This window comes from Heliangelus exortis, chromosome 15, assembly GCF_036169615.1.
Source record: "Heliangelus exortis chromosome 15, bHelExo1.hap1, whole genome shotgun sequence".
NCBI classification, from domain to species: Eukaryota; Metazoa; Chordata; class Aves; order Apodiformes; family Trochilidae; genus Heliangelus; species Heliangelus exortis.
Window position 1 is genome coordinate 11,047,538 of NC_092436.1, and position 19,310 is coordinate 11,066,847.

The 19,310-nt window shown below is 35.5% G+C and overlaps 1 protein-coding gene across 5 annotated transcripts in view; it reads left to right on the top strand.

The window, feature by feature from the left end:
* Positions 1 to 19,310, top strand: part of GABRB2 (gamma-aminobutyric acid type A receptor subunit beta2) — a 132,805-nt gene that overhangs the window by 50,720 nt on the left and 62,775 nt on the right. The gene's annotated exons all lie outside the window — the stretch shown is intronic.

Below are 19,310 nucleotides of genomic sequence, written 5' to 3' on the forward strand. Positions count from 1 at the left end.
CAGAACACCTCTGTCTGTAGAGGGAGGGAGGGTATGTGGGTTTTAAATAACTCCCCTATCTGAAAGAAAACAAAGATATCTTTCTAATAATCCTAATTATATCTTAAGTATGGGACAAGTATTCAAGAAGGTCTTTTGGTTTTATTTTGTATGAAGTAGTTGTTAAATTATTAGTATGTGAATAACTATTTCAATTAAGCTTAATAAGGAAAAAGCTTTAAGTCAGAGGAATCTCTTCCATTAAAAACCCTATTATTCAAGATTATTACATTGCAATGAAGTGAAAAAAATTCTAGGTTTTATTGCCCAACAGACAAACTGTGACATTTATACTATATTAGCAAGAAAAACTCCATCAGCTATAGAGCCATGTAATAGTTTAAGTTGCTCCAGGGGTATTTTATGTTCCTAAACCAAATAAAGGTCATCAAACATTTAATCTTGAATTGAAATTTAAATAATAGCATGATTTGGAATTACAACAGTCTTATCTTATTTCCCTTCTGTAACATCTTTTTCCACATGATTTCAGCTGGTAGTTGCTGATCCTGACAATGGAAATTTTCTTATAGGAAGGACATATATAAAATCTCAGAATGCTCTGATCAGGACTCAGCTGTGTTACTTGCACATGTTTTTTTGTCTAAATTTGGTAAGATCCAAGATGGATATCATAAGTAGGAGGAGAGCCAAACAGCTTTATGGGTGGAATTTTAAAGCCTTGCTTGTTTAAGAAAAATAAATGTAATGACAGTGGGTTTAAAACTAATATCTTTTATTTTCCGTTTCTTCCAAATAGTAACTTTCTAGTTGTTCATGTGATTGTACAGATGAAGTTTTTTTCTTTTACACTTTTATGAACATTAATGTAAGACATTGTTTAATACTATTTCTTAAATGAAAGTAGCAATTTTATTTTTTCCCTAGTAAGACATTGTTTAATACTATTTCTTAAATGAAAGTAGCAATTTTATTTTTTCCCTAGCAAGTGTTTTATCTGAAGGTGCGAGTACTTGGGCTTATTTTTCATACAAGTTAAAAATCTAGTTTTAGTAATTTTTTAAAAAGCGTTTTTGTTTATTTTTGAACACACTATAAAGAGAATAGCTGATTTGTTCACCCACTCTTTTATCATAATTTGTCATTGAACTTTACAAATAAGAATTGCCTAAACCCCTAAAATGCAAGTAATATTTTCTTCAGTATTTTCCCCGTATCTCTTGGTTCTATTTTCTATGTTTTTATTCCTCTGGAAATTTAAGCCTCTTTTGGCCTTCAAAGCAGAAATTCTGGGGGTTTTGTCTTTCCAGCTAAGTTCTTGAGACCCCAGGTATGTGTGCAAGGTAAGCATCTGCAGAAAAAAACTATTAAAACATTATTAAGCCACACTTACCACTGATCCTTAGACTTTAAGGCAGGCACTTGCTTTAGCAATTCTGTGAATTGGGGTTTTTCTTTTTTTCTTTTTTTGTGTGTGTGGGGTTTCTTTCTGAATAGGCATTCTTAGAACATTCCCTGTCTCTGCTAGTCCAGAACCATGCAATTTGAGCAGAGAGAGAACAGAAAAAAATGGAAAACCATTCTTTTAAGTTGACTGGAATGTGCCATCTGTATGAGCAGATGGAAAAATGTTTCAGGGCCAGTAGGAGACTGCGAGATCAGATCACAAGGAAGCCGCTATGTGCAGACACAGTCCTAGCATCAGAACAAAAGCCACCTTAACAATTATCTCAGTGATGTGACCTGGAGCCTGGTACCTCAGAAACATCTCACAGGAGATGTTTCAAGGGACTGCAGTCAAAACTGTATAGATCCCTGCGGCATATTGTCCATGGACTCTCTCATTTCTGGGAAATTGCCAGGAAAGAACAATTATTTAGATTTCTACATTATTCTCACATATGAACTGTAAATCCACATCCAGCATTTCATGGGGATGGTTTCCCAGAGGATTATCTTCCTTGGCTTCTGAATTTTAAAAATCATTATGTTTTCTCCATCTTCATGTGGTACAATACATCGTTTTTGAGAACACTATTTTAAAAAGGAACTAAATGCAGACCATCAAATATACACAATATCTTTTGATGGGTTTACAGTTTTGGTTTTGTGATGACTGTTGCTGACAGTGAATGTTAATTCACAAATGGTGTGAAAGTACTTGCAGTTTTTAAGTATGTTTTCATTTACTGAAAAGGTTCTCTCTCTTGGGGCTATAGTTTAATACTCTGACATTTCAAATATATTCTCCAATTTATCTTGAAATTTAAAATGCATATAAAAGCATATTGCCTCTTTTTGGGAAAAATCTCCTATTTTTCCCAAAGCCTTGTGCTGCAGGGTCATAAAGCCAGTAGGGATTATGAAGCTAACGTTTGTTTTTTTTTTCTACTGTAGAAAAATATAGAGAAAGACCTTAGCAATCAGCGCTCAAGACATAAGTCAGTGTTACTGCAGAAGGCATTGTATGCCAGTGTTCAGCCTCTTTAAAGTGCTTATGGAAAATGTATTCAATATTCTGAAAAATATTATAGCACATCCTATTCCGTGTCAGAATGGAAAAAGTGAGGGATGAGTTGCTGTTGGGAAAACAATTTGCGATCTCTGTTTCATTTGCATTAACTGAAGCTACTGCAGAATGTTTAGGACTGAGTGTTCTAGCATTTATTTTGTATGCTTTGCTCTCATGGGCCGTTACTTTCCCCCCCTTTTAATCATTTGCTATTTTTGATTTGTGCCTGTTTTTACAGCAGTTGTTAGTGATGGAAATGCTAACAAAAATTAGCTAACAGTTGATGTTTGTGTAGGGTTTTTTATTATTATTTGGGTTTTTTTATCTGTGTTTTTCTTGGTTTTTTTTTTTAATAACTGAAATCAAGTTGTATGTTTTAGATTAATAACTATGTACCTTAACAAATTAATAGAGCTGATCCTGCATAGGAAGAAACACTGAAAAAAAATCTAAATACTTCTGCTTATGTGAGAGACCAGCAAAACAGTAATTTAACAAAATTATAGGCTTCTAGCAATCTACTTTGCAGATATTTTTTGCACAAATATTACAAATGTCAGGCAACGAAAACCACTTGGAAAGAGTTTAGAAATCCCTTGAACTCAGGTGACTGCAGAATGTCTTTATGTTGTCAGCTGAGAAAGTAAATAATTTTTTAGACCTTTCTGATGAGCTCTAACCTTTCAGTGAGATGTCATCACCTCTGTTTTCATCTTATCATTCTCTCTCAAAGATGTCTGATATCTGCTCTATTTGGTTCTGTATGTAAAAAACAGATGGAAACAAAACAAAGGCAAGGAGGTACATGCTGAATATTCATCCTTCTTCCCTTTTATTTGTAATTATACACATTAGAAGTGTTTCACAGGCTGTATATTATTTATTCTTGGTTGACAACTGAGAATAAAGCACTTTGTACTTTAGAAAGCTGGGGGCTGTTTCTACAAGGGGGTCTTCAAAGCACATATAAGTCCAGTGTGTAAATACTGTATTATATTTATTCTGAAATGCGTGCCTTGGAGTATTGTTTCTTAGTGTGTTTTGTAATGGTCTGCACAACAGAGATGATTCTTGTTGCTGTTGGATTTTTTTTAAGAGGTAATAGAATAGCCATAGTAAACATACAGTCAACATAATTACTTTTCATAGCCTTCATTGTTCAGCTTCTGATGCAAAGTGGTTTTATGTAAAGAGAAGGCACAGTGTAATTTCAGGGAGATTGTTTATGTATCATTAGGACTGAAGGATACTGATAAAACGTGGGGTGTCCAGACAGATGGTCTTAGTTTGCAGTTGTATACAGCTTTAACAATACAAATACAGAAAACTCTGAAGGCTCCTGAAGTCTTTTCCAGGTACCTATCCTGCTGCATTCAGAGTTATGATGTTTTGAAGATAGCTTAAAAAAACCACAAAATCCTGTGGAAAATCTGAGGAGTACAACTCATTCTTCCAGGAGAGATGAAAATCCCATTCTTTGTCTACAAAGATCTTTTGTGAAGGATAAGAACAAAAGATTCCCCTTGTGCAGGATCTGTAAGTATCCACTGATGCTGCCTGTGGGGTCTCAATCATGTAAATCAGCAGCAACTGCAGTTTGCTTTTTAATTCAGGCTTCCTGCCATTATTTCTTGTCTATTCCTCCTTTGATCTAACTGCACAGACCCCAAACTTAAAATGCATTTATATATCATGGTATTCATTCTTTTGATATATTGAGCACTTGACAATAGTTTCCAAAGCCATCTAAAAACATTCTCTGTAGGGATATCTCAGGATCCAATACTGTGGTGTTTTGTGGTGCTTTTTTTCTTTTCTTCTGTGTTAATATTCTGTTTCTACAAGTATTGAAAGGCTTTTCCATGTATTAAAGGAGATAGGATCCCATTCTGTCTGTCTTGGTCACATCTTGTCTGCTTCACCTCATTTAATTTTCTTTAAACTTCCTTTCTTTAAACATTTATTTTCAATACAGGCTTGATTTCAATACACTCTATATCTATGATCTATGGTATTGCTAGGAAAATATTCTGTGTCCTTTTGATAAGAAAAAAAAATGATAAGAATGCATAAAGGCACTGAGATTGTTAGCAGAGGGGATACTATCCTCAAGAACTAAAGATATGAAAAAGGGTGTGAAGGGTAATATTTTTTAAAGTCAAGAATTAAATATCAAGTGTTACCTCTACAATTCATTACAGCTATTACACAGCCTTATTAGTAATTTGTTCAGGGGAAGGTATAGATGTGAGATCAATATAAAGCAATTAGGAAGTGCATGATTAATAGATGAAGTGCCTGAACTATACAGCTTCAAGAAGTGAAAGATAACTATGACTTAAGCTTATGGAATAAAAAAAAGACACTAATAAAACAGGTTTTATCGCTTAAATTTCTTTCCTTATTGAGTTGCATTTGTCAGTGCAATAAGTAACAAAAACAGCTTTTAGTTTTGCTTTGTTGAGTAATGGATCTATATATTCTATTTTGTGGGACTGTGGAAAACATAACATAGTGCCCATGGCTGGAAACCAGAATTATTTACAGAAACAAGATATCCTCATGCTTTCAGACTTTAAAAATTCCATTTCTGTTCAGAGAAATGAGCAGAAAATGAGTGTTCATTTGCGTTCATTGGGTTTGACAGGGATGAGCAAGTGAAAAGTTTTATTCCTTGCAGTTATTTGTTCAGCAGTTCTTACCATCCCTGCGAAACGTGATGTTCAAAGTGGTTTTTGAAAGACTTTGATAATTCAGACCGAGTGTGACAAATAATCTTTTGTTCTCACTCCTGAAAGTGTGATACCAGTTAAGAGGGTGTCACATCTACATCAGAGGATTTACCTACTAAAAAAGTTTGAGTGAAACCATTATGAAGCAAGGAACAGGGGAGATAAACAGGTATCTCTCAGTGTTGACAAAAAGGATCAGTGTCAGCAAAAATTTTTCCCTTCACCATTCACTTCATAGCATTATTTTTGTAGTATTTCAAAATTGAGTAGTAATGAAAATAAACTGTACAGGTAAGTTGAGGTCTGTGGCTGCCATTGCAAGAAGTTTCCCTGCCCCCTAATTTGTAATTGTAAAAGAAAATCGTAATTTTCTTAGCCCTGACAAAATTCTGTTTCCTTTCTTTTTTCTTTGAAAATGCGTTACACTTGCCTCTTCTGGCATTGCTAAACTTGATTTCCTCATCACTGGGTGCTCATCCAGGCTTTCTCTTCAGCTATTTCCTTATATAAAATCTCTACAATCTCTAAATCTTTTGGAAAGCCAGTTTTAGTTTTGTGGTCAGTTTTTCATTCAGTAACAGACCTTGTTTAGCCTTCAAGTTGTCATTTTTGTGTAAAATATGTGATGCATTCTATTTTCTTTTCATTCTGACTGTGAATATTGCTCGTATTGAGGGGGAGGGAGAAGGTTGCCTTAGATTAATAGGATTAGATTGTCACTTTATCTTGATATCATGCTTCTGCTTACTAACTACTCCTTCAAAATGCATCGTTTTCACCCAACTTCAGTAGAACCATTTTTTAGAGTATTGTTTTGGAGCCACTGTTCCAGCTTCAGTAAATGGGGAGTTTTAATTAATTTGCCTAATGAGGATTAGGATCTTGGCTAATGACTAATATAGTCATAAGAGATGATGCTTTTCCCTCCTACTCCCTCATTGCTTAGAACATATATTAATTGTGCAGATGGTAGTGACTTAGCTATGTGATAGTTTGCTTTCCATCTCCTCCTCTCACGACATTTGCACTATGCAAAGAGGGTGCATTGCCATCTCCTGATTTCTGAAGATTTGTGATTCATCACCTGCCTTTTAAATAAAATACTAAGATTATATCTTGTTGCTAAGAGGCAGAATTTGGATCTGTGCTTTCTTCTTTTAAGTATACCTATGCCAAGCGTTGCCTAAAAGCTTCAAGCAAATCACAGCCAGAAGTACTGAAATTTCATCTTCATTCCTACTGACAGCATGTGAAACTTGCAGTGTCTGTTTTATGTGGGTAACTATAAGTCATTCCTTATGTGTTCAAAAGATTCATGCTTTTCAGTCTGTAACCTAGCCAAAACTCAAGCCAAGATTTACAGGTATTCACTGGAAATGTTTTTTGCAATTACTAGAATTCAAGTGTGATCTGTGAGAGATGGAAAGTAAATACTTTTAGTGCTTTTTATTGTTTTGCTTTTCTTTCTTACTCATACATTTATTCATTCTTATGGCTTGAGAGAAGCAATGGGAAAAATAACAATTTAGATGCAACCAATAAAGAAAACTCCTTAAAATTTCATTTCTTTTTTCGTGTCATCTGTCTGTCATGGCCATCCTACTCACCAGATTGTCTACTGTTGCTTCTTTCACGGAAGAATATTGCCATTTCTGTGTTAAAACATTTTCCATGCTTGTTCTTCACAAAAGTCACTGATTTTATCTGTTTCACTCATTTATAATTTAAAAGCTTGTTTCCTTTCAAGTATCACTCCTGGATTCCTGAACAGTATTCGCTAATACTGTCCAGTTGGATTTGGGTTTTATGCTATATTTTGCTGTTCATTTGTTCAGGAAAGACCTATGTTGCATATACAGTCAAAGGCAGTTCAGGATTACTTCTTATTTGGGCAAACAGAGAGAGCAATTCTTTTCCTTGCCAAGAGTCCTACCCTTGGTGTTTCCTTGTCCAGGATATGTATTGCCCATGGCAATATGGGGCTGAATACCCCTGTACTTGAAGCTCTGTGCAAGGAGCTACAGGGTAATGAGCCCTTGGGTCCCAGAGGAGTGATGCTGAGAGAGAGAGGAATGCCTTTGGGAGCTATGCTTGGCAAGTGTCAAGATTTTTAATAGTTTCAGCTTTTTTTTCCTACTAGGCTTGAACCCAGTGTATGGTTTCTCTTACCTAATGCATAATCTGCAGTTTGCCCTCTGAATGAGGTTCTAGAATTCCAAATTTGGGAGGCTCACTGCTATTCCAAGAAAAGAGAAGTTATTAATACCTTGTTGAGGCACTTCAGTCATGATGAAACCAGTTGACTAGGAAACGACTTTATTTAAATAAATGAAAAGCTGGAACAGATCTGCTGTGCCACAAAAACATTTGTATGCTCTCAGCATCATAAATTTGAGATTTTTTTACTGCTGAAAATTCTGAAAAGTTCATTAGTTTTGAGCAAGCTGGTTATCACGCCAATGTCTAGATCTCTATGGAATGTGGATTCCAGTGTATACCAGCTCCATTTAACTTCTGAGGGGCTGCTTTAGTGCAATTCTGTCATTCCACGATGAGTCTTTTCATTTGTCAGCTTGAAGGATCATCAGGGGAAAAACATTTAACCTTAACAAAGAAATTATTGAACTGCTGACATTATTTGCTCCATTTCTAAGCTAGGGTTGGAAGTGAGATCTATCACCTAGATGACATTTTGCAGAGACCCTTAGGTTAAATGAATTTATATAACACATGACAGTAGTGATGATTTCTGATCAGTGCTTGAAATATCTGAAATTGTTTCTTTGTGAAATGCCAAATAGTAATTCAGAGCATGCATTGTGAAATGAATATTGTGAAGTTAGAAGATTTCTGGGACAGATTTATAAAGAAATATCTTACCCATTCGAAACAGTACAGAAAGAATTTCCTTGTGCCTTTCCGTATTTCTTATTTGAGGAACCTGCTTGTCCATAAAAGTGAAATTTCCATTTACAGCATTCTCTCCTACTGTCCCCATATTGAAGGCAATGCTAGCTTGAATTCCACATCTCTGCTGACTTCTCTGTTGAGCTGCTATTATTAAAAACCCTTCAGACACCTTTCCTACAACTATTATGCCTCATGGAGGGAGTTGCACAAACTATTTTTATCCTTGCATTTTAAGAAAAGTAAAAGGTGTTCTTTCTGGGTCGTTAATGGAAGCTCTGATGTCATTTTATCATTTGGTATCAGGTAACAGTGTTGACATCCAGACATTAATGACATTTTAAAATATGTTCTGTACTATTCACAGTCAGGATTCTGCTGGTAAACAGCAGATTGGACATAGAGGAGCAAACTCAAACTACTGTTTTAAAAATAAATGTGAATCCTAGGAAATATTTGTGTCCTTGCTGGAAATTTCCTCCTCTAAAGCCTATCAAGCAGCCTGACTTTGTGAGAATTTGTCCTAATTTTGCCAAAGGGCTGTGGCTGGGTGGCCATTGCTCCCATGTCTAGTTTCAGGAGTGGGTAAGGATGTGGAAAGGAGGACACAGCAGCCGCTGAACTCCCTGCTGTGCCTCTGGGATGGCTCTGTGCTGAACCTGTTATGCAAGTGATGCTTTCACCTTGTGGGTTTATGCCAGAATTTTCATTCACCTCAAAGTACCTGTGCATTTAATCAAGTAAATGTCTTTGTGAGGCCCTGAATTTAATTTGCTAAGTTTCAGCATGTGAAGCCCTATTGTTTGTGTATAAAAGACTTGTAAGTGAAGCATGGGAGTAATTTTAGAGATTGTTTAAAAAGAAAAAGAAAAAAAAGACACTTTCCACAGTGATCACTTAAAAAAATTCCTGAGTACAGAGAATGAGCCACCTAGACAGCTCTAACCTATCTCAAATAACCATTTATTTTCTCTTCATATATATATATTTGCTGGATTCAGGATAGGACTGATGGTTTTCAGCTGATTCTTCATCCACCTCAAATGTGAACTAGTCCTAAATTGGTTCTTGGAGAAAAAGTCTTATATATAGCCAAGATAACATGAAAAGCAATAGAGGACATTTTCTAAATTATAAAGAAATCCTTCATATATGGCTTATGGATTGATTCAACTTTGACTGCAGCATGGGGTGTTAAAATACAGTTCTGGATATACAGAATGCTAGAAGCAATACTCACTGTCTGCATAAGTATAGAGAAAAAAGAGACCTGATTCGACTTTCGTTAGAATCTGTTGAACTTTTCTGATTCTCTTTGAGACTCAAGTCACATATTATCTGATTATGGCATTGTGTACAGAGTCATCTCAGGCTTTTCAGCAGGTCTTCCAAGTATCTAATACCTATATTGAGCATAATGCAAAAAACAGACAGAGAAACTGATGGATCTTACTAGCATTAAAGTGAAAAAGAAGCAAATTTGATAAGATTACTGATGCTTGCCTTAAGGGAACACAAATATTAATCATTAAAAACATTCTGCAGCAAAATATAATTATTAGAAGGAAACCCTGAAAGTCTTTTTGTCTTGTTGCAATGTATGAATATTGTTCTAGCCCCTGAGATCCTAGTTATTCAGACATTCCAAGGGATTATTTCAGAAACAGAAAAGGACCAAATGAGTATTAAAAAGCAGCTTCTATATAACTTTTCTATTTAGATATCTGATGTTCAGTGATATTTAGATAGAGCTTACTGAGCTTTCATTTTTTCCTTGCCAGTATGCCACAGCATCTCAGAAGTTTTTGGGTTTGTTTTTTCCTGTTTCTGTTTGGAACAAAGTTATGAATGCTCTAAAATGAAAGTTTGTAGCTGAAAATCCTAACTTTGGCAGGAGAGGAGATACAGACAGTGAAAAGGTGTGGATTTCAGCAAGATAACAGGAGTTAACTTACATGTCTGTTAATTGTACTCATTAGTTGGTAGTTACTATAAAAAAAAAAAAAAAAAAAAAAAAAGCCCTGTGTGCTGCTTTCATGCATTCAGTATACCCTTAACTATAAAGCTGAATTTGTCTGAAACCAAGATACTGATATGGAAGTTCCAAAGGAGAATATGACTTTCCATTTTTAAAATAATATGGCTGCTACTTTAATACTACATTAAAGCAATAAGTGTATTTGGTGTCCAAAATGGACCAGATATGAAATGGGCAATTGCTGGTATAAGCCTAATAGAATGGGTGAGAAGAGCAAGGAGGGCAGGCATGACATCTAGAATGTACTAGAGGGCAGTTTTAAGTAATTTATCTTTTCATTCTCAAAGAAAAGAAAATTCAACTACTCTAGGTGTCGTGTCAGTAAACCAACCTGTCAGGGAAAGAAAAGAGGGATTATGACCAGAAATAACTGCAAAATGGGCTTTCTTCACAGATCTCTACTTGCAGATTAGCCTGAGTTGTAAAGATACCAGCTTAATAAAATGTGCATCATAAAGTGTATTTGTCCAAGTCAGATCTATCTTAAAGCATTTACATGAACAAGAAAAGTCCTTTTCCTATCCTAACTCTTCACTGTAGGGTTTTATATATAAATTGACCTACATGTTTCTTTTTTGTCTTTTTCATCCCTCCTCTCCCATCTGTAGGAGCTTTACCTAAACCCAATTGATGTTAACAGGAATCTGTGATTTGAAACAGGCATGCTGTGACTTTAGCCTAAAATTATCTGCTAAATCTTTATACATTGTCCTCAATTAATTACTATTCACATGGGACTAGTGGTACAGGTGTGAGCTCTATAGATACAAGGCAATCAGGTGTTTTATTAAAGAGCTTTAGCAGCCTGAGATCCCACGGACTCTCAGGACATCCAGGGCTCAAGTGAAGAGTGAGGGTCTGTAGCTTGACATGCCCAGGGGTTAATTCTTAGTGTGAACATACTGGATGCTTTACTTAATGCATCTCTTTTTCCTCTATGCTTTAAAGACAGTACTTTCCTACAAATCATGGTTAGCAAAAACTGGAATGAATTGCAACCAATTTTAAGAATTCTTGTTGTCATTTTAAGTGAGCCATTTCTCTTTTATAATTTCAAAATATTGTTCTGGAATGGGGAAATATATACTAGTATAATACATTTTTTTCATATTTGCATTCCCACTTTATTATTTATTATCCATCTTTGTGCTCCATGGGACCTTTTTCACTTTGGCAAACATGCACATCTCCTTAGGTAACGTGGAAGAACAAATATGAACACTAAGACATTACACAGTACATATTTTTAAAAGTATTACATAAAAATTTATTCTACAGAAAAAAAAAAAAGTGATATGCTTCATACAACCGAAAAAAATCTTCTGGGGAAAGAAAAATAAATCAGTGAAACAAAAGCAGGCAATTCAAAAGCAATCAGCAGGAGAGTTGCTTTTCCTTCTTTGCTAATACTGCCTCCCACCCACTTAGCAGTGCAGCATCAGCCTTTTTCTGTAGATCATGGCAAGCATGTGAGGAGAAGTGATGCCTATGAAAATCAAAAGGCAAGAGGAGTAGTTGAAAGTAGTCTATGATTAGCCACACTGGACTAAAAAATTCCACTGCTGAATCCTAACTGAGGCTGTGTCACTGAAAGAACTCATTCTGCATTAAAAATATCTCTGCAGCTTTGTGAGGTTTCAGTGACTGATGCCTATAGTGCATTTGAAGATACTTGGATCTTCAGGTCTTGAAGATCTTTATTTGTACAAGCAGACTACAGTGAAGTACTTATTGTATGGTGCATGATTAACATCAGTATCAAAACTGTGATTTTTTTTATAGGTATGTTGTTTGGGGAGTGAAGTCCCTATTTTTATCTAATTTCTCTGAGTGCCTTTGACCCTTTAAATTACTCCCCATAGGGAAAAAACTTTCTCCATCCTGTATGATAAATTCCATATTGTTCAGTAATATCTAATCTATGGATATGAAACTGAATAGACCAGTGCTAGATATTAATTGGAGTTCTGTGGCATTAATATTTTGGTCAGCTTTTTTTTTTTTTTTTTTTTTCCTGAATCTATAAACTTAGGTGATGCAGCAGAGAAGAACAGTTCATGAATTATTGATGATAAAGATTTGTGTAAAATCAAGGATAACAAGCTAGATGATGTGTAATGCTTTTCAGTCACTGAAACCTGATTCTCATTAGTCTGTTTAGCAGGGATTGAAAACAGTATTTAGCTGCAGAAAAGGAGAATGCTACTTCAGTAGAAGCCCTGCAAGAAAAAGGAGGCACTGAGGAAGGACAATTAAAGACCATATATTATTTTTGCTATTATATATATGTGCTTGTGAATGTATTTATGTTGCTTATCATTCATGATGCATAAAAACACAAAATGAAGGTAGCAGTAGTTTTGATACAACTGCTCAGTTGTGAACTAGATGAAATTGCACTCTATGTTTGGAAGATATTTTTATTTTCTGTTTTTTTAAATCCTCCTTTAAATCCTCCCCAGCATATACAGGGTCTTTCAAAGGGTACTTTCAAATGGCATTAAAAAGCAGGGTTCCCATTTTCCTTTGTCTTTGGGTTGCATCTGAGTCCTTAAAGATGTGGTTTTCACAATACCAAAAAACAAAGTTTGCAATCAAAAGGAAGGGGCAGGAGAGAGGGGAGGAAGCAGGATTCTCATTCCAGGTTTAATTTTATCTGTTTATTTTTAAAATTTTGTATACAGCCCCTAGAAATGCTGACCAGGTAAGGATACTCCAGGTTGCTTGCAGTTAGTATTGCATGCACTAACATTGAATAAGCAAGATTAATGGCAGTATGGACAGTCTGAACCTCAATGAAATACAAGATTGCTTTTCTTTCATTTTACCAGTAGCAGTGATAAATTAATTTCTGAGTCCTGTAAAATCTGTCATGGATTTCACAATCATATCACATGGGCTTCACTCCTCTCTTAATTGCCGCAAGGAAGTGAAGCATTGACACCCACTAACTACAAATAATGGTCATTCATGATAATTAGAGGTGAAATGAGACATTAGTTTCAATGTGCTTATCTAGTCAGTTTTTATATGTTAGCACAGGAGAGCCAAAAGTCTGAGGGCAGGATATTTCAGATGTTTACAGATGTTTTGGAGCTTTAAGATAATTTGTATATTTGTTTTTATTTTCTCTTATTGACAGTTGATATTACAGTGATATTTGAAAGGATGTCAGTCGGGTGGAATTACATATCTGGTTATGTTCCTCTCACTGTCTCCTAAATGCCAGAGTAAAGATGAAATGTTTATTTGCAAAGCCAGATTTATTTATCTTATGACAATAGTCAACTATAAGGATATTTGGTTTATTGTATGGAATGATTACAGATAATTTAATCAGCTTGTACAACAGTAGTGCAAAAAAAGGGGCAGTTTCTTATTCTCTTTTTTTGCTTGTTGAATTGTGTTAAGCTTAAGAGGAAGCATGAGAGGAGAGGGGAAAGCAGATTTTTAGCTACATCAGTATGAAGGCTTTTCTGATGTATTTAGCTACTGCTTGTGCTTTCAGTTCTCAGAAAGAAACCCATATATATATATATATATATAATTTTATAAAACTGTTTGATAGTGACTGACCTTTTTTAAGTAGAGAATGAAATTTTCCAAGAGTACTTCAAGACCTGCAGAGCACATTACAGCTGCAGTAAGTGAGGTAACAGTGCTGTAATGGGTCCAGCTGATCAGAATGTGCTCCCTTCTGCCTCAAGAGATCTGTGACTTATTTTTTGGGTGGCTCAGTGTGCTCTCTTTTCTGAATCTGAGTATCTGGCAAATGGCAGTTGGGTTTTTAGACCTGTTCAAGGAGAAAGGAATGGGAAAACATCTTCTTTGTTTAACAGTAAAAGCATTAGAGGAAAAAAACCCACCACCTAAATTTGTTTACAGCGTGCTTATATGTGGAGATGTCCTAGAGTGATGCTATCTGGAAAGGTTATAAATAACTGAGATAATAGTGGTTACTCAAAGGCACCAGTATTAAAACAATGCTGTGGCTACAGAGCTGCTCAGAGGAGGATTTTTTTCATTACATAGTAAGCAAATCACACATGTTTGTACCTGTTACTTTGACATGATGCTGAAAAAGTTTTGGACACGTTTTGAGGTATGTCAGGTTGTCTGTAGGCAGAAAGTAGAAGCAGAAATTAAGAGGATGTGATTAAATACTGATTCCTAGCAGTGGTGAAATTCTGTTGCACCACAGTGAAGAGGAAAGAAAACTTTGTCAGTGATTTTTTGCTAGAAATAGAAGGGTTTATAGTAGACTGTTTAATGGGAGGAAAAAGTACAGAAAGGCAATGGTCTAATTGAAATCCCGCAGTCACATAGTGAGGAAGTGCAACTATCCTTGCATTCTGTGTGGATGAGCATTTCTAATAATAGTTGAATTATTAGTAAAAAATAGTAACCTCTGTCTGTAATTCTACTGTGCTTTCCACAGTTTGCCATTATTCTGACTGTTAACTGTCTCCCAGTTTGATTGCTGTTAATGTGGGACTCCATTTAGGACAGGTTCATTTTGCTTTCATTTCAGAATTTTTTGGGGACTAGAATTTTATGGGTTATTGTTTTGTTGGAAAAAATGTAATAATTTTGGGTCAGCGCCGGAGGGTTTTTACAGACTTTTAACCACCTTTTTGGATCTGAAAATAATTCTGCTTATGAAGAATCCACTTAAATTTATTATTTCTATTGACGTTTCCCTGTGGAACATTGAGTTGCCTTATTCTGACTCACAAAAGCCAGAGGAATGGGAGCTTTGGGCTCTTATCTTAGCTCTCCTGTAAGACTTACTAAATAAGCTGCAATCATAAAACTGAATGTGCCTTTTTGATTGAAGATTGTTTTGACTTTCACATTAATTTTTAACTTGAGCAGAATTTCCTTTCTCCAGAATGTTGCAAATACATTCCATTCAAATGTCTTCCTAAGTTGTCAAGTAATTGCTAATATTCTTGGTGATATTTTGCAGGATTGAATCTGACACAGAAAGTATTGATTAAGAACATAGCAAAGAAGTGAATGCAGTTTCTGCACAAACTCATCATCCAGAGCACAAATTCTTCACTAAAAGAGGAAGGTGCAGGAGCTCCAGGTTGTGTAACGGCCACTGGCATCTGCTTTCAAAGCAGTTTCCATGAGGAGCTGTGTCCAGCTTCCAAAGACAGATGTTGGGGTTAGTGACTGGAGTTAGTACTCTCAAGACATAAAAAGTTAGCCTGAGGTCAAAGTTCATAGTTTTACCTAAAATAATCTACACTTAGATGTACATATTCTTTTAGCAGTATTATCTGCACAGTTTGTGCATTGAAGCGGTGAATATTGCGTGGAGAAGATAATCCCTTAAATAGTAATTAAGTTGTTTTAACATGGTATCTTTATCATCCTGGAACCAAAAAATAGTAATGTAGGGCACTTATACAGTGTAACACATTCACCAGAATGAAGCACAAATTATTTCAGGTACTGAGAATTAGTTCAAACACTGCCAAATCCATGGGTGTCCTTAGAAAGTTCTAGCTCTCTTCCATTGTTTAAGTGAGTCTGTATTAAATTTAACATCAGAATTATAAGAAAACTACTTTCATTGATTTCTATTTCTTCTGAATGGAAAAGTGAGGTGAATGTTGAAAGACAAAATTGTATTGCCTAGTGAGAAAATATTAAAAATGTGGAGTGCTCCTCTTGGCTCTTCTGCTACAGCCGAGCATCATTGCATGGAATTCTGCAACAAAATTCTGATTCTTCTCAGTCAGAATTCCTTTACCATGAAATAAAAGCCTAATTCTTCAGTTTTCCATTTCTATTTCCAGCTGACATCCACGTAGCACAACACGCCTTACATCAGCAGACAAATGCCAGTCAAAGGGCTATACATTTTAATTTCCACTTTAAAATTTTGTATGCTTCTTTTAACAGCAATGTAAAGAAACCTAAACTTCAACATTTTAAGTTTCTATGTGTGTTCAGACTCCCTGGTTTGTCAGCTATGAAAGTATTTTTGTGTGTTGTACTACATTTAGAAAAAACTTTCTAATCTTATTCTTTGTTTTATATTTGTGCCCTTATAGCTTTAAAAAATCCACTTAGTGCTGTCAGAGAGTACTGAGCTATTCAAAGATGACACAAGCCAGAAACTTGGGTTAAATACCTACAGTTAGCTTATTTTTCCATTTGAAACTGGCTAAGTTGGAACTTAGTGTTGGGAAGTGGTATTTCATCTCAAACTGAGACATCAACAACAAATGTCAGTTGTGGTTTTTTCCCTATAAAACTACACGGAGAAGCTCAATGTACACTTTGCAGTTGAAAGATCAAAGCTTTCTGTAGCTGAATGGTCAGATTTAATGATGGACTTGTAGAAATGTTGTTTATCAGTTGCTAAAGTGAACTCTTAAGCTATGGTCATACAAGGGAAGCTCATCTTCATGTGAACAGGCAGAGGGAAGAAGAATTCTGTGAACTCTATAATAATCAACAAATGTATTTTAATTTAAAAGTAGAATCATAGATTTATAGGATAATTGTGTTTGGGAAAGACCTTTAAGATCATGTCTGCTAACCTTGACATGTATGTCTAAATCCAGTGTTGTTGAAGAGAGAATTTTATCACATTACAGTTTTTTTCCTCTGATTTCCACATATTTGAAATGGGTTCCACTGTCTGCTGCTGCCTCTGATGATTCCAGCTGTTGCACAGCAGAACTGTTTGCAGTGGAAAAAAAAAAGTGGATTTAGTTACATGGTTTCAGTAACTAATGCAGAGATTTTGTGACTTGCAGGCAGTATCAGCAGAGGATTCCTATGAAGTTTATGTTAAAGAGATGCAGTCTGTTACAGAGCATGGTGTCCTTGCAATCTTTTGGATTACTCCTGATACTACTAACAGGGGGTCATAGTCTGCCCTCAGATGTGAAAATCTGAAGCAGAATCTCACTCTGCTTTCAACAAGAAGTGCATACATTTAAAGAAAGATTTAATCTTTGTATTTTCCTGGTTCAACTCTGACTCCAGAGTAGCACAACCTGTCAGTGCTAGAGTTAGGAGAGTGCCAGATAGTTCTCATGTTAGCACTCTACTCAGGTGAGCTATCTGAAATTGTTGGTTGCTCATCATTTCTGGGCTGTAATTCTGTAACTACAGGACAAGGCAGAGAGAAGTTGCTCTCTGCCTATTCCCCATGGCTTTGCAGAACCAGTGCAGCACCAGGAGGGAATTGGGTTCTGTCCATCTCCATGAACCGCTACTGTTGCTCTTTCACTGCTGTTTTTCTATTTACTGGTGATGTTGGAACTGTTTAAGTTACTATTTCAAATTTCAAATCCTACTTGAGCTTGTCAGAAGTGTAAAATACATAGGATTTTGAAAAACTGTCCTCTACATAGCACTGAAAAATAAGAACTATCAGTATTGCTAGGACAGAATTTGTTACAGATATTATTTTCTGCATCCATTAAAGTTTATAAGTGTTGTAAAAATTCTTGATGGTCTTCATCTTTGGCCTGTGACAGGAGCATTGGCAATTCCTTGCTCTTATTTGAACCACAGAACCTCTCCAAAGGTTTGGGATGAGGGCAGATTTTCAGGTCTCAGCAATAATTATCTGAATTATTTTAATATTTTTTTCCAGCAAACTGTACTTTCTCTGCAAAGTAGTTAGTACTTTATTCAGTCTATTTCTTTCTTTGGGGTTTTGTTTTGTTTCAGTTTGTTTTTGTACTCCATAATCAGTCTGCATTCAAAATATGCATCATCAAAGAGGAAGGTGAAGACTGGTTTGTGTTGTCAGGAATCATAAAGGAAAAATATCACAAGGTTTCTCTTTCTTTAACAGAAGATGAGTAGATTAGTGTATGAGACAGTTCTGTAATGTGTTTCATTTCCTACCCTGTTTCTCTGAGAAATGTTTCAGTGTTACTCTGTTATCATCCCTAATGACTGTAATGCTTTGAGTCACAGGGTTGTTTTTTTAAAAGCTTTCACTTTTGCCTTGTTTCTTCTCAAGGTTACATTATGCAAAATAGAATGTTATGTTTTGTACACTAGTCCAGGCTGTATAAAAAATATTTTTAATCCTTTTATGAAAATTGAAAGAGCTCTGCTCTGGGAAAGGGGCTTTATGCCTGTTTCAAGTATTTCTAAGTGCTGTAATGAACTGCTGTTTCTTTCTCTGCCTGAAAAGGTCTTGGATTGGAAAGTGTTCTGAGGTGCTAATTTTTACATGTTGTCACATTAGAAATTTGGTTTAGCTGTTCACCATTAATTGCAAGTCACTAAGAATTATCAAAAGCTGTTGTATAAATAATTTTGAAGAAGAAAGAGACCTTTCACTACTTTGCCATAAGTGTGAGAAAAGTAAGGGTAAAAATATGAAGAAAGGATGGGCTTCTTATTTCAATGGATTTTTTTTGTGGATAAGAATGAAAAAATAAGTTGAATATATTATTCAAAATTACTGTTTTGACTTGATTAAAACTCTGTTCTACCAATCATCATGCCCCTTTTTTTGCTTTATTTTTTCCTGAGGTAAGGCACTTGTGCAATTGTAGTTTTCTGCTTCTAACAAACCCCTTAACATGTACCCTGAAGGAGAAAAAATGAGATCCATCAAAGGAAAGAATTCTCTGCCTTGCCAGATTGAAGAATGTAAAAGAAGTTTTTTAAACAGTTGTTTACCACATTAAGTATCTATTATGAAAGCCTAATAAGCCACATAAAGGGGATGGTATTTTGAGAAGAAAGCTGTTGGTCACCCATTCTTTCATGAATACCTTGGAAAGATGAAGCTTCTGTTGGGTGATGCAGTGTCTGCATTGTGTATGTGCAGTACATATTTTAGACGCTGGAACATTCCAGATTGTCATGTTTTTTAATTGCTTCTGAGTTGTATAGTGTGCTCTCAGGGCAAAAAAATAATATTAAAACCTCATTTTTGTCTACACATTAGTAGTTGACAGGAACACAGTTAATAAAATGCTGCTGAGAACTGGGCTTTTGTTAATATTCAGCTCAGGGTCATATTCTTCCATGAGGCTTATCAGGAAAAGTCTTCTTGATGGTACAGATTGACATCTAAAAGGCAAGCTTGAAACACATGAATGTAGCTTTAGTGTAATCTAGAGGC